This window comes from Pongo abelii, chromosome 3 (genome assembly GCF_028885655.2).
Source record: "Pongo abelii isolate AG06213 chromosome 3, NHGRI_mPonAbe1-v2.0_pri, whole genome shotgun sequence".
Classification (NCBI taxonomy): Eukaryota; Metazoa; Chordata; class Mammalia; order Primates; family Hominidae; genus Pongo; species Pongo abelii.
Window position 1 is genome coordinate 61,799,662 of NC_071988.2, and position 17,453 is coordinate 61,817,114.

A 17,453-nucleotide genomic window follows, 5' to 3' on the forward strand; every position below is an offset into this window, starting at 1 on the left:
GTATATTATTATGTGTGTTTATGTATGTTATTAAGAAAATCACAAAAAAGAGAAAATACATTGACTGTTCATTGGATGGAAGTGGATTATCATAAAGATGTTCACCCTCATCATCTTCATGCTGAGTAGGCTGAGGGAAAAGAGGAAGTGGGGTTGGTCTTGCTGTCTCAGGGGTGGCAGAGGCAGAAGAAAATGCATGTATAAGTGAATGTGCACAGTTCAAATTCATGTTGTTCAAGGGGTGACTGTATACTCTCTATATACATATTTCTACATAGATAACATTCTATATATTTCTAGACATTATATTTATTTCTAGCATATGTTTTCTGACATAAAATCTTTCTAATTGGAATTTTACAACGGTGAATAATTATAGTTTTATCAGCAGAAATTATATTTTACTAGAAATACCAAAATATTATGGCCAATTCTATCAGCTCTCTATAAATAGAATGATAGCAGATTAATGCTCCAATGTTATTACTTATAGTTTTGTCCCTGAAACTCATGCTTAGTGATAAGCTTTTGCACAAAATGGAAAAATCAATTTTATGGCCACATACACTACAGTGTAGGCCACTTTTTCTCACTCAGCCGATGTTTAGTGTCATTGTCCAAGGCATTCCATTATCTTAGTTTAAAATTTATGTACTTCAGCTCACTATATAATATAATGCATAGTATCCATCCCCTTCAAAATTACATGACACGTTTTTGTATCATATCACTTCACTTAGATTTTCTTTGTTGTAATATCACTATTACTCTCCAATGATCATCATGGTGCAAAGGAAGCCATGGTAAACCCATGTGAATCTCAACTCCCAATTACAGTCAAAACTTCCCAGATTTTAAAAAATAGTAATTAATTTAATGGGAGAATAAGTAATCTAATACAGTCCCCAGTATATAGCAGTATTTAACAAATAGCAGTTTTATTATTTAACTATTTAATGTAATTAATGAGGATTGCTACCCCTTACAAATTAAGATGTGTGAAATATATTCAAAAGATAGTAGCTACCAGTGTAATAAAAAAGTTGGCAAAATAAAGAATGACAATAGGAGGAAAAGGATTTAAACAAAACAAAAATAGACTATGTGTGTTCATTTCTTATACACAAACCGTGGTCTCTGTTAATGTCAAAAGACATTTACTTGCAATGAGTTATAAGCAAAAGAGTTAAACTATTGAGCTCTGTGATAAATCAAATATGAGAGTTTATTGGAAGGTTCAGTGTACATAATGCATAGATTACTTGTGTTCAAAGAATAAGAATTTAATAACATATTAAACTTTACTGATTTATATTATATTTTCTGTGATGAGTATAAACAAATGTTAGGTTTTTACAGCATCTCCTTTGATTGACAGAACATTAGCTTTACTTTGAATTGAAACTGCTATAATACTGTTATGCTGCAGAAGCACTGGTTGATGGTAATAGTTGATAACATCTAAGGTAATGGATGTTATTATTCAAGGAAAATAACAGTGAAAATTAAAATATTAATTTATCTTAAACTTTAAAATACTAATGTTTAACTATAAAAACTAAACATTATGTGTCAAATCCAAATATATTATTGTTAAAGACAATTATAAGCTGACTTCATCAGATATAATTATTATACAGAATATTTTGTTTTGGTTATGCATTTTTTAAAAAAAATTATATAATGGAAAATATCTAATTGCAAACATGAGAAAATGAATTATGTGCCAGTATACTCTACATGAAGAGTTAGTACTTAGTGGATATGTAATATTTTAATTAAGATGTTGTAATTTCTTATAATTAATATACAAATGAGGAAGAAATAAATAATGGCAAAATAAATTTTCAATGTTTTCTTAATTATTTTAAAATGACCAGCTTAGGGTGTTTAAAAGAAATTTAAGCAGTATAATTTTGGCAGATATCAAAGTGTCCTTTATATTGTTTCTTATAGGTAGCTTTATATTACAACATTAATCAAACATGGATCATTCCTCCTTATTTTATAGGAATTACAAACACTTGTGAATATGAAGTTGTCACTTCAACTGCTGTATTGTACAAAAGATTTTCCAGCATGATGGTAAGAATTTCAAATAATAATTTTCTCAGTAAAACAAAAACTGAAGTTTAATAAAGTAAGGTGTTCATGAAAATATGTATGAGAACATATGTTCTTTTGAAAAACAACAAGTAGAATATTTCCTTACAGGAGTATTAATGATCATAATGCCTTTAAAATAAAAAAGAAATTCTGTAACTACAGAACTATAAATTCAGAATATCACCTGGAGGATACTCTTGACAGATGTGATACGCAATACAACAAACTTCAAAAAGACAATAAACTGAAAAGAATCTTGCTAATCACACATACACATATCATGGTCCCTCATATGGGTCCACACTACACAATGAGGTCCACTTGAAGGCTGTGTGGAAGAGAACTGAAATCTATGTGTATATAGTTTACTTATAAAAGTAATTATTATCAAGACATTTAAAAATTACTATTTTTTAGGTTTTACACATTATTAACTATAATGTTTTTACTTTATATTTTTATTTAGGTAAATTTTTCATGAACAAAACAATGTATATCTTCTATGTTAATAGAGAATGAATATATACATAGATTATATCATAATATTTTAAATAAGCTTTTATCATTAGCCATGGAAATTTTGTAATGTTGAAGGACTACATATTTATTTATTACATGTACATGTGCACTTTCCTACATGTGTATTATACTTTAATAATAAGTCTAAAATATATAAATTTGAAAATCTGTAATTACTTAGGATTATAGTATTTATTAATCTGTCATTACTTAGGATTATAGTATTTATAACAGAACATTTATTTAATATATCTGTGCGTATTTTGATGATTTTTTATAGGGTTATGTATAACTAGTAAGAAGGCCAATATCTCATTTTTCTAATTTACACTAGTGGTTAATACCATGTAACCCTGAAAATATCCTACATACTTTTTAAAATACATTTTTAGATTTAATTTTTCAAGCATAACTCATAAGTCTTAGAATAGCTAAAATTAATCCATATACAACCCGGCACTTTGCAAAATTTTAATAACTTGATGTAGTGATCCCTTAATGCTAATCAAATCTATTTCTTTATTTTAGGTTAGTCCTGTGATTTATGATTCAGACAGTGGAAAATGGCTTTACATAGCATCTTATGTAAAAATGTTTTCTTCTCCCTTCCTATAGGCTGTTAAGCTGGTAGTGAACACATTTTCTTTTTGACACAATGTACTAATTTTGATATTGGCATATCACACTTACTGCAAAATACAAGTTATTAACATGATTGTATTTTTATACTTAAATTTAAGGTAAATGGTAATTTCACACAGTGCTTCACTTCCCAAGTGCTGTAAATTTTATTAATGTAGTTTCAATAAGTAAACATGTTAAGCTAAGACCAGTTGTTATATGTATAAATTCAACAATAAAACAAAGGCTCTAATTCAAAAAATAAAACAGAGACTCAAATTCCTAGGATTTGGATGTATGGTAATTCTAACATGAAAGTCACAATATGGGATAATAATAATGTTTGCTGCTTATGTTAAACCATCTTCCATAATGTTGTAATGTGTCTTGGGGTCACACCCTGTTTCTAATATGTTCCCATGAGAAGTGACCTTGAGCAAATTGTTTAATCTCTGTGTTTCAGTTATTAGTTCACTTACCTGTTAAATGATTATAATAATATGTTCAGGTAGGTTTTTGAAATTTAAATCAGAGGTTGAACTAAAACCTTTACAATAAAGCCCAAAAATGTAAATATCAATTAAAATATTATTTTTTATTATCATTGTTATTCTTGGTTATTATTTTTATATTGTGCTATGGCAGAAGTTCTGGAAAGCATCCACAAATTACAATATGGGTGAATATGAAATAAAATATTTTAAATGTCACATTTGAATGTAAACAGCATTCACACCCCTTCAAAATTAAAAATTTCCAAGTCAAATATTCCTATATTCATTAAAATATCAACAAAATTCTTGTCCTTGAGATGAATTTACTGATTTTGGTGTTAACAAACAGCAGTAAGTGATAACATCAGATAAATCCAGTCCAAAATGTAAAGATATATTTAAGCAATTCTAGATTAAATTGAGCTTCACCGAGGTTAGGATCTGAAAAGAATGAGGTCTTCTAGTAATCAGAAAAGCTCTATGTACAGAAAAGATTAATATGTCATCCATACTATTTGATTAAAAGTCCATGACATTGCCTTTAAAGTTCTTGGAGAAATTGATGGGGCCAAATGTGTAGCAACTTCACTGATAGCTGCTATATTTTAATTATTTTGAATAACTTGATAATCAGCAGAGACATATGAAAATATTTTTTCAGATAGGGATTGAGATAACCCAGCACCAATTTTACCATAGTTCTTCAAATTTTTCATTATTATTTTAAAATAAGAGTAATAATGACTTCTCTTCTCTTTCTAAAAAAAAGCTATTTGAAGAGAATTAAGTCAGCTTTACTTACATGGAGAGTAAATAAAAAAATTATATAAATAAATGTATTTGGTCTAGTTAATTAAGGTTTGGGGATTTTAGTTGCAATCCTCAAATGATAGAGGTTTGCATACTGCACACATTTTTAAAAAATTAAACTTGGTAGCTTATAAAACTTAATATTTACAAGATGAAAAGATTTATGGAGAAGGATGGTGGTGATGATTGTGCAACACTGTGAATGCATTTAATGCCACTAAACTGAACACTTGAAATGGTTAAAATGGTAAATTTTATGTTATGTACATTTCTCACAATTAAAAAGTTAAGCTAACTGTTTGAAAATTAAGCTCACTGTTTGAAAATTAAGCTCTTATTGAATCATGCCATTCACATATCCTATTGAAGTTGCCTATCTATAATTTACCTTTGTTTATTGTCTAGCATGTGTTTTATCACCTTATATAGGTCAGTCTATAGTTAAATTTGCTGGTAAAATTATTTCAAATTTACTGTGCAAATTACTTATGAATTCATTTACTATACCTAATTATGCTTTCATTTGGATTTTTGAATATGTTCCCTTCACTTTTGCATCTTTTAGAATTCCAGTTACATCACTTTTCCCTTACCTTTCCTTTCCTTTTTTTCTCTCTCTCTCTTTTTTGTTTTGTTTTTTTCTTTTTTTGAGATGGAGTCTCATTTTGTTGCCAGGCTGGAGTACAGTGGTGCGATCTCGGCTCACTGCAACCTCCGCCTCCCGAGTTCAAGCGATTCTCCTGCCTCAGCCTCCTGAGTAGCTGGGACTACAGGCACCCGCCACCACACCCAGCTAATTTTTGTATGTTTAATAGAGACAGGGTTTCACCATGTTAGACAGGATGGTCTTGATCCCTTGACCTCGTGATCAACCAGCCTCGGCCTCCCAAAGTGCTGGGATTACAGGCATGAGCCACCGCGCCTAACGTACCGTTCCCTTCTTTTTTAATTCACATCAGGTAATGTCTAATTTTTCTGTCTTCTTATTCTCTCTCTTCTACAAAGGAACACAGGCTCTCTTCTCTGCCCACAGGCTTCTTTCCACTTCCCCATGTCTGATGTTCTGCCTGTTTGTCTCCTAGGATGTTATTTCCCTTCTGGCAGTCAAGCATCTCAATTCTCAGTTTGTATGTGTGTGTGTGTCTCTGTGTGTGTGTGTTCATGTTTGTTTTTTTTTTTTAACTCTACCCCATTTCTGCCAACATATAATGTCCCATTTGGTTATTGTTTTCATTTTTAGAAAAAAAGTGTTTTCTGCTATCCTTTCTTTTTTCAGTTGACATGAAAATTGGACCAGATTAAAGAACATTTTTGAAAGAGAGAAAGATGACAGTCAGTAGACGTCTTCTTGGACTCATCCCCCAACTAAGCTTTGATTTGATTGGATCTACTGATTTGATATGATGTTCCTTCTTGACACTACTATGGTGACTACCCTGGGAACTACACATTCCCTTCTCCTCATTCCTCTTCTTTTCCTACTTCAACAAGTCTTGTCTATTCCTCTTTAGCAGAAACATCGTGGTAGCTAAGATAGTTATGAAGGTAGGTTGCATATTAGTGTGATCTGAGAGACAAAAACAGATGCCTTTTTATCAACCAAGGTGGACTCTGAAGTTAAAGAAACAAAAGTTCTCTACAGTTTGAGGGCTCAGGTGTTTGCTGGCATGGCAACTCTCCAAGTTCCTACAGCTACAAGACAAAAACACTCTCTTGCTAAACACCCTAATAATAAGAGCTGTCATGCAATTTATTAGACCCCTCCGAATTCTGACTTACAACCTGGACCACTACAACTCTGATTGGAGAGATGACCAGCCTTACAGACATTCTTTCCTGATAAGCAATTGCAGGTCTTAAGCCCATTCCAGCAGCTTACAGAGGCTGTGCACAAACTGTCTTTGTGTGCTCCAGTTCACCTTTTGGTTTAAATAGCCAAAGTCCACCATATTTTAATACTAAAACCTGCCCCAAAGTGAATATGGGATATATGTTACATATATGTTCATCCATTCCACGTGTGCTTGGCTCACCTCATAAATATCTATAGTTTTTACCTTCAAACCTGCTGAATATGTATGACTCTACTGTGTGATACAGGTTCTGTGAGGCATGAAACCAACCTGTTTTGAAGAGAGACCACCCAGCAAACTCACACAGGAACAGAAAACCAAACACCACATGTTCTCACTTGTAAACGGGAACTGAATTATGAGAACATACGGACACATTTGGGGGAATAACACACACTGGGACCTGTTGGAGGGTTGAGGGTGGAAGGAGGGAGAGTATTAGGAAGAATAGCTAGTGGATGCTGGGCTTAATACCTAGGTGATGGGATGATCTACTCAGTAAACCACAATGGCACACATTTACCTATGTAACAAACCTCCACATCCTGCACATGTACCCCTGAACTTAAAATAAAAGTGGGAAATAAAAAAAAATAGAGAGCACCTTTAACCCATGATGGAGGCTTTCACTTCCCAGTGTGCAAACTGATGTCACCAATAAAGCTCTCTTTTCTACTATTTAGAGAACATGGTTGTCTTTTGGGCAATGTTAGTTAAGAGAAGAGGTGTTGGAGAAAGGCTAGTTGGGGTAACACCCTCTTTCTAATATGTTCCAATTAAGTGAACTTGAGCAAATTGTTTAATCTCTGTGTTTCAGTTATTGGTTCACCTACCTGTTAAATGATTATAATAATATGTTCAGGTAGGTCTTTTGAAGTTTAAATGATAGGTTGAACTAAAACCCTTACAATAACCCCCAAAAGAGTAAATATCAATTAAAATATTATATATTATTATTGTTGTTATTTTGGTTATTATTATATTGTGCTATGGTAAACATCAAATAAAATATTTTAAATGTCACATTTGTTCATTGTTTCTATGACCCCATGATGTTTTACACCATACAACATTTTGAAAAATAAAGGATTTATATTTCAATTCCATCAATATTTCAATTAAAAGCTATGTAATTGATCATAAAAATATTTTTAAACTACCAAAAAACTAGAAAACAGTTTAAAAATAATGACAATATTTTTGAGCCAAAGCTCAAACTATTTGAGAAGAGGCAAAAACATTTCACGTTTTAGGATAGCATGAGATCGTGATATTATACAACATATAAAACATTCATAAATATATCATTACTTCAATATTAAAATGAAGTTAAATATGGGAAAGATAAAGGAGAATTTATGATTACATAAAGATGTATAAAATATATATCCATGGGTGAGGAAAAAAGTTGAAAAAGAGAGATTACAGGTAGTTGAGTGCCATTAGACCGTTGCACATAAAGGGAACTTGTAGCAATGTTGGTACGAAAGTTACTTAGTGTACTGGACCCAGCTGCAAGAAAACATATTGATTTATCCACTTACAGACCATGTTGTAGAAATTGTTACAACCTGACATTTACTGGAATGTAGGATCGTGTATCCAATAAGTCCTCAAGGGACAGAGGACAGTCAGAGGAGAGACAAACCTGGATGTCCCCAGAGGCTAATTTTTTCTCCTCTTGTCTAATTTGATAAATCTGCAGAATTATCAGAGCAGAAGAACCGGAGACCTCTAGCTGGTACCTGAACTCTAGATTGACAAGCCCATATCTCTGTCGAGAGATGTTCCTTTGTTATACAATGAACTACTCAAGGGATGTGCCATGGGCTCTTCTCAACTTGCCTATAGATTTATATAGTGGTAGGAAGGTTGGATCCTTCCCTTGGAGCAATTTCCACAGTGGTATCTGGTATGTCACTTTCAAGGAAAGCTGAGACATCAGAGAGCTGTGGACTACACTGATGTTTCTGCCTATGAATACTTCCATAAAATTTACATTTCATCTTCCCCTGAATCTGGTGTGATTCTTTGTCACTATTTGCCATATATATCTTTTTTTAATACAACATAGAGTAGACATAAAATAATTAATTTAAACACTGCCTGTTGATGAACATTTAGGGTTGTAGACACCTCTTGATTTTCATTCATTTTCCATGCCTAGTATTGATTCTTGGCAACATTATTACCATCACAGATAACTTAGGGGGCTGATCTACCATGCACCCGTTAGAAGATTCTGTTAGTACCGCCAATTATATTAGCCCTCCCCCACCCAGTGGGAAATTGGAACTGCAAATGTAATTGCCCCAAATTCTGAGCAACCAATCAGGTCAGGTTCTCCTTCCTAGATTTTCACACCTGAACTGAAGCACTGAGCGATGCTCAGCACTGGAGTTTAGTGCAGTAAACTTTATGAAAATCTATGAAATCCTTAAGTTGAAAACATAATTTTTAATATTAAAATAAACCTTTATTTCAGAAAAATACAGAAATTATAAAAATGCAGCTCTATGTATTCCACAATATGAACACACCTACGTGTTCATGCCACAGGATCACACACAGTTCTCAGTTTGCTGCAGGCTGTGTAGAATGTAGCCATGAGTTCCCACTGGTAGATTAAATAATTTGCCCAGGTTCACTGACTCAGAACATAGTAGAATGAGGATTTGATCTCCAAGGAACTTCACTATGATGCTTCTTCTCTTAAGTAATAGGCATGCTGCCTCACTATCTTAGCTAGAACAGTTTTTCTGATAAATCTCCAACATGAAAATAAGGTCTGTTTTCTGATTTGTTGTATTTAACATAAGACGTTGATTGTGTATTTGTTTATTTACTTTTGTGGAGACAGGGTCTGGCTATGTTGCACAGGCTGGTCTCAAATGATCCTTTTGGTTGAGCCTCCCAAAATGTTTGAATTATAAGCTTGAGCCACCACCCCCTGCCAGTATTGAGAATTTATGACAAAGGTTTCCAACCTGTCTTAAAACATTTTATGTAAGAATATTAGAAGAGTATTTGAAAGCAAGCAAGAGTTACTTATTAAGAGTAGAGAAACAAGAGGAAGGACCATGTGTGGTTCCTGGGGCACAGCCACTGTGTGCAAGCACAGGTGAGTCATCCCAGGGAAATCAATGGGTCCAATAAAGCTGGTAAGGGATGGCTGGGGATATGCATGTTCAATTCACTCAATAACATCAAAAATCCTCCAAATGGATACTCCCCTCAGCAGTGTATAAGAGCTCTGCTTACTTCAGGTCCTCACTTAAAATTGGTGTTTTCGGTCTTTGAAAAAAGAATGTATTACCTGCACTGATGTATGTGTTCGTACTTCACTGTTGTTTTATTTTGCATTTTCCTGATGACCAGGTGGTGCAGCTTTTCGTATGTCTTTGTTAATCTACAAAGCGTTTTAGCTGAAGTCCTTTTTCCAATGTCTCTCCATTTGCTCTACCACATTTCTATTTCTTGATTATTTAAAGGGTTTTTTATATTCTAGAAACAAGTCCTTTGCCAGGTATGGTACTATAAATATATTCTGTTCTTTTTGTAGGTAGTTTTTTTATGAAAAGTTGTTTTAAATTTTAAAGGCTAAATTTACGAATCTTTTTTTTTATTTTTATTGCTCTCTTGATTTTTTTAAGTTTTTATTTATTTTTATTGCTCTTTGTGTTTTATTCTTCTTTATTTTTATTGCTCCTGGTGTTTAGTCTTGGCAAAGGCATAAACATATTTTTCTATATTATATTCCAAAATATTTATATATTTTTATCTTCTACAATGATATCTGTAATTAAAGTGTTTGGGGGTGTACAGTTAGGCAAACTTTATGTCTTGTTCTCTTTTGCTTTGTTTTCCTGATATGGCTAACCAGTTTACTCAGCAAGGTTTATTGGAAAGTCTAATCTTTCCTAAGTGTCCTGTTGTGCTACCTTAATTAGAAATCAAGACTCTGTCCATGTGTGGTTCTGTTTGGGGGCTTGTCATTCAATTTTGGTGGCTTAAATGTTTATGCTTACACTAGTATCACACAGTCACTTTACTGATCTTTCTAATAAGTATTAAGGTCTGGAAGTGAAAGTTCTTTATTCTATTCTTTCTTTTAGATTTTCTTAGCTATTCTGAGCACTGTATTTCCATACAAATCATCTTCTTAATTTACACACACACACACACACACACACACACACACACACACAACGTGTTGAAATGTTGATTGGGATTTCATGGAATCTGAAGAACAACGTGGGTAAAATTCTGTCCTTTGGAATACGGAGTCTTTCAATAATGAACATAGTCTTTACATTGATTTGGTTCTTTAATTTTACTCCCTTATTTTTGTTATTTTTGGCATAGAGATTTTGTAGCTCTTTCATTCAACTTATTCCTAGGAATGGGATGTTTTTGATGTTACTGGAAGTAATAGCCATATTTTTTTCTTAAACTGTTGTTGGTACGGTGTTTAGAAACACAGTGTTTAAAAATATTTACTTGCATCCAGTAAGTTTGCTAAATTTCTTTAGAAATTCTAATAGCCTATTTGTAGATTTTTAATATCCTATTTTATATTTATGTAACTATCAAGTAATGCTATTTATATATTTCTATTTGATATTTATTTATCATTTATTTATTTGCTTGATTAAACTAGCTGAGGCTTCACTACAATATTACATAGGAGAATAAAAGTAGTAACAGTGGACAGCAATGTGTTATTTCTGATCTTGCAAGGAAAGTTTTTAATTTGTTTTAATTTAATCTGATATTTACCGTAGGATTTTTTTTTTTTTTTTTTTTGCCTCTTCCCCGCACCCCACCTTGGCTCTAACAAAAACTGAAGCTCTGGCAGGGTGCGGTGGCTCACGCCTGTAATCCCAGCACTTTGGGAGGCCGAGGTGGGTGGATCACGAAGTCAGGAGATCCAGACCATCCTGGCTAACAGGGTGAAACCCCGTCTCTACTAAAAAATACACAAAATTGGCCGGGTGTGGTGGCGGGTGCCTATAGTCCCAGCTACACAGGAGGCCGAGGCAGGAGAATGACGTGAACCCGGGAAGCAGAGGTTGAAGTGAGCCGAGATCATGCCACTGCACTCCAGCCTGGGCGACAAAGCGAGACTCCGTCAAAAAAACAAAAAAACAAAACTGAAGCTCTTAAATAGGAAGTTTCTTCAATCTTTAGGTGGATAAGAAAGGTTATGATAATATTATGAATCTTATGAAATGGATTGTTTCTGCCTTTATTGAAAATACGACAGAAGTTTTCTATTTGTCTTAGCTTCTATTCTATTGTTTACTTATCTTTTGTGAATATGGCATATTATATTGGTTGATATATGAATGCTAAATCCTTCTTGCATTTCGAGAATAATCCCAGCTTGATCAAGATGCAGCATTTTGTCATTTCTGTCACTGCGTTCATTTTTATATGAGGATTAATTTCATTTTATTATTATTATTATTATTATTATTATTATCATTATTTGTGATAGAGTCTCACTCTGTCACCCAGGCTGGAATGCAGTGGGGCAATCTTGGCTCACTGCAACCTCTGCCTCCCGGGTTCAAGCGATTCTCCTGCCTCAGCCTCCCTAGTAGCTGAGACTACAGTTGTGCACCACCGTGCGTTGCTAATTTTTGTATTTTTAGTAGAGTCAGGGTTTCACCATGTTGGCCAGACTGTTCTCGAACTCCTGGCCTCAAGTGCTCCACCCACCTGGGCCTCCCAAAATGTTGAGATTATAGGTGTGAACCATGTACCTGGCCTCATTTCACTTATTTTTAACATACATGTGTTTATCCCATTCTCTTATTGTTCTTTTGATGACCATAAATTTTAAAGGATATCTCTGTTTCTATTGTTGGTACTGACAAATTATGCCTCTAGACTACTTTAGGGGAGGGAGTGTTGTGCATTTGTTTTTCATTTTATTAGCCCACACTGTCAGCATTTTGAAGAGTATGTATTAGTCTTTCCAAAAGACCCAACTTTGATTTAATAATCCATATTATATTTTATATTTCATTATCTATCTGCTATTCTCTTTAAGATTACATCTCCCTTCTTTGAACAAAATGCTTGAATCACTGATTTTCAGGTTTTCTTTGATCATAGATGCATGAATGTCTATAAATATTTCTCTTTTGGATGTGTTTGGTGACTTTCACATCCTTAAGTATCTATTTTTTGTGTGCGTGTACTCAGTGGAATATATGTCCTAACTTAATCATTCCTTTATGATATATGTTTTATGTTTAAATGCATTGCTAATTACTAAACATTTTCGAATTTTAAAAGTTATTGTTTTGTACTTAATTTCTGGATTAATTCTACAATGGTAAGAAAACCTACCCATTATGATTTCAGTTCCTCAACATTACTGAAGTTTTTGCTTCATAGCCTGCTGTTCAGCATAAAAGTTTGCTAAGTGCTCCTTGTGCAGTTGACAAGCATGAGTGCTGGAGTCATATGTTCACTTTTGACATTATTGTCTTACATTTCTTAATGACATTCCAATTTTCTATTTCCTTACTGACTTCTTTAGTCTGCTTTTCTTACTATTTTGTGTTAGCTACTTTGAATTTCTTTAAGATTTTAAGGCTACGAAGCTATGTTATGTACATAGCAGTATACAATTGTAATATTTCCACAATGAATTGATTCATTATTGTGAAATGTCCTACCTTAACTCTAGCTGTGCTTCTTGGTTTCAAGAAGACGTTAGTTTGCTTTAGTATAAAGGCACCCATTTCCTTAGGTTACTAATCATAAATACCTTTTTATATACTTTTTACTTAAAACATCCTTATTTTGAAAGTCGAACAGAAATGATTTATGTATATGTGTATATATGTAAATCTTTGCCTTTTAATTTCAGCATGTGATACATTTGTTTTTAATATCATGATTAATACCAACTTACTATTCTTTTTCTACTGAGGCCACTTTTCTATGTTACTTTTTTTCTACTTTCTTGTCTCTTTTTGATTAATCTATTACTTTCATTTTTATATTGTTATTAACTATAGTCCCCATGTTGAATAATATATCTCTTGAATTTATTCCTCCTTATCAGCTATTTATCATTTCTTTTGCAATTTTATTAATGTGATAATTAGACTATTGCTATTTCTTTATTATTTTAGTAGACATCATAAAGTTTATCCTAACTTACCTTAGTCTAAAACAAATTAGGACTTTTTCTTCCTTCCAAAAAATAAAAGACTCTTGGAATATTTTAATTGTATTACTTTCACTTTTGCCACACTAGATATTATGTTAAGTATATGTATATATACACATATATACATGTATATATAAACACATGTATATACACATGTATACATAGATACATAAGTATATATATATACACACACATATACATAAGTATATATGTACACACACAAACACTCCACCAGACATTAGTATTCTTATTTTAATATAGTCAGTATTTATTTAGATGTATCTGTAGCTTTATCTTTTATATTACATTTAATTCTTTCTTTATCCTTGATTCATAATTTTGAATCATTTTTCTTCTGCCTGACGGATGTTCTTTTTAGTAATTTCAGGGCAGACCCAATGAAGACAGTGCTCCCAAAGTTTTTTGTCTGTCTGAGAATGTCTTCAGCCTTCTTTAATTTTGAAAGACACTTTCATTAGTTTGGAATACTGGATTTCCAGTTTTTGTTTCTTCACACTTTGAAGGTGACACTCAATTATTTTACAATTTTCAAAAGCAGTGGTGGCATCTGGAACTGGTCTGCACTTACTGTTAGACTCAGTGTCATTTAAGGCTGGCCTGGCAAGGAAACAACTAGGATATGCTGTCTTCCTGTTAGATGCACACACTCTCACCCCACACCACCACCAGCAAAGCCCACTCTGCAGCCATGGGAAGGTGAGACACAAGAGCTCACTTTATAATTTTGTGTCTGAGAGTGGGCAAAGCCAAAGTCACTGTGCAACCCACAAAATACCACACACAATCCTCTCCTGGCTAATATGACTGCTCTTCTTTGCAAATTGAAGCTCTATTTTCATTCTAGGGGCTCCTCTTCCTAGGTAAGATTTACTGAAATAACCAGTCATAGAATGGTCCTTACTTCCTAAGAGCACCCAATGCATAGTGAGTGCCTGCTTCCTTGGATGGTCTCCAAAATCATCCCATCAAAGTCCTCCCTAATACTCACTACTGAAAAGCCAGCTGACTTCCCATGATGTGTGTCCTTGCTCACTGAAAAGAATAAACCCAATTTGTTCAACTACAGGTGTGTTCCTGGTGATATATGACTGAGTGGCATTGAAATCGTAATTTCTCGTAATAAAGTCATGGTTCATTTGATTGTTTATCTTTTCATTGTAATCTGCCTTTTATCTCAGGCTTTTAGATGTTTTTCTTTGTACTTATTTTACGCATTCTTACCACATTGGGCCTAAATGTGTTTTCTTGTTTATTTACCCTGCTTGAAGTTTGCAGAATTCTTCAGTATGTGAGTTGCTGACTTTAATGAGTTTTAGAACATTCTTATTCATTATCTTTTCAAACATTGCTTCTGCTCCGTAGTCCCTGTCCTCTCCTCTTAAATCACAAATACACATGAGTCAGATTTATTCAGCATGCTCCTCATGCCTCTTGCAATGTTTCTGAATTGTTCTCATATTTTTTTCTTGGCGCTTTAGTTTGTATGTGCACTACTGACCTGTGTTCCAGTAAACTGGTTCTATTTCCTTCTGTGAGTTGGGGGGTGTCCAGTGTCACTGGACTCAGACAAGTTGGTAATTGATGCATGGTGAACATGTTTCATGAGCCTCTTCAGCAATTTGTTTTTCATTTTTTTTTTAATTTCACTCAGTCCTTTTTAGGTGATCTTTCTCTTCTGGAGCAAGTTATACCTTCTTAATTTTTCCCCTCCAATGCATATTAATTGTCAGTTTACACATGTTAATCATTTCCTCTAAAAATAAAACTTTTTATAGTTTTGCTATTTTACTATAATCTTATTCATCCGTATGTTCTACTACCTCTTTCATTTTCTTTCCTATAGTTTATGTCACTGTTTCTTTTTTGAGTGTTTACTGGAGTCAGACATTCCATTAATCTATTTTTCTTATACAAGGCTTATATTCTTGTAGAACATGTATTTTATGCTCCGTTTTCATTTGTATACTACTTTAGCTCTGTTCCAAGATTCTAAAATATGATGATTTCTTTATTGTTATTTTTCACATGGTCTAGTCACACTCCTATTTGGCCCACAGTTATGAAATGTTCCAAAGTTTCCCAAATCTCTCTTTCTTTAGGAACCAAATACACTGGGGCTTCCACTGTCATACTGAAATTTACAATAGATTCTTGGATCTTTGCAGTAAGAGAGTACCTTATTTTACTTTTGTTCTTTATATTTGTATATGTCTTACTTTTTTACATTAAATATAACACTCTTTGATAGAGTATTCTTTAATCATCATAATAGAACATTAAGCATAATTTTTATAGAAAGTTTAATTGTTTAATAATTGTATTAGTTAGCCAGGATGGTCATAAGAAAATGCCACAGATTGCTTGGCTAAAACAACAAAAAACACTAGAAATTTATTTCTCTAAGTTCTGGAGACTGAAAGTCCAAGACCAAAGGATTGATTTGTCTGGTTTCTCCTGAGGCCACTGTCTTTGGTTAGCAGATGGCTACCTTCTTGCTATATATTCACATGGTATTCAGTGTGTGCACATTTCTGGTGTCTCTTTGTGTGTCCAAGTTTCCTCTTCTTATAAGGACACCAGTTATATTGGATTAGGTCCCACCCTAAGGGCCTTATTTTAACTTAACCACTTCTGCAACTACCCTATTGTCATGGATGCAATGGCCATGGCCAGCATTGCTGTTGGTAAAGGAATCTAGCAACACAGTTGTTGGGGAAGAAAGGCAGATTTATTGGAGGAAAAGTACATTGCAAAAAAGCAATGGGCAGTATGGCAGAGAAGGGGCTGCCTGGAAAGTGGCAGGGGCTGGAGGGAAGTTTTATAAGGTGGTGCTGAAGAGACTATGTGGGGAACCAGGTATTTGGGAACAGAATGTTGTGCCAATGGATTGTGATTAGCTGTCTCTCAGAACAATTGTTTGTCCCAACCTGGGGCCCCTTCCTCCTTCCTGCTTACTTACCTATCTCAACCCCACACCTGTCTCCACATAAAGTCACATTCTGAGATACCGGGAGGTTCAACATAGAAATGTTTTTGAGGAGGGGGACAAGACAGGAACAATTCAGCTGGTAACAATGATATTTTACATAAATTTTTGCTTAAACATGTTTATATGCATGTGAGTAATAACATAAAATATACAAAGAAATAAATGAATATAGTTAACTTAGAAAATTAAAGATTATAAATTATTTTGTGTACCTGTTTTTAGTTTTCATACTTAAAATAGGAACAGTGAGCTCACCAGTTTCTTTGTGATTTCTAATAAAATATTTTGATATCTTCTTTTAGTGGAAGAGAAGTTCAGTCTTCACTGACTATTTTCCATTCTCATTTTATTTAGTTATAGGAAATAAGAAGACCTGGGAATATGTACCATAGAAAAATATTTCTCTTCTTTATTGAATACATTCTAATAAAATATATGGATTAAAATGTTTTTGAAAGTAAAATTAAGAGGTGAATAGAAATTTGTAGGTGTTAAGAATGTTTTGTTAATTTTGATTTTTTCCAAAGTGTTAAACTTTAAATAAATTTCAACAAATATGAACAGATTTGAGACTGAGAAATCCCACTCTACCACAAACTTATAATTCTCCACACCTACTCCTTTATTTTCATTTACATTTTTACAGTTTGTTCAAATGAATGGAATTCACAGATGTAAATAGCAAAGAAAAACCCTCACAACTTTGAACAAAAGGAAGAAAAAATCATCATTTGTTGAGAAGAAAACCATTTAGTTGCAGTAATTCAGAGGACAAAATCAATGGGTCTATAAAAGAAATAAAATAGTTCTTTCACCAAAATGACAAATTGTTAAATCATATTTAAGTT

General features: G+C 33.3%; 1 protein-coding gene and 1 pseudogene across 1 annotated transcript in view; both read left to right on the forward strand.

Annotated features, from left to right (window-relative positions):
- LOC103889357 (putative uncharacterized protein FLJ46235) overlaps positions 1–17,453 on the forward strand; it is a 381,099-nt pseudogene that overhangs the window by 310,956 nt on the left and 52,690 nt on the right.
- The window catches only part of LOC129058781 (uncharacterized), a 58,968-nt gene that overhangs the window by 1,668 nt on the left and 39,847 nt on the right, over positions 1–17,453 (forward strand). Inside the window, exon 2 of the transcript XR_010139853.1 lies at positions 2,012–2,085. The gene's annotated coding sequence lies outside the window, so the exon portion shown is untranslated. The remainder of the gene's footprint in view (positions 1–2,011; positions 2,086–17,453) is intronic.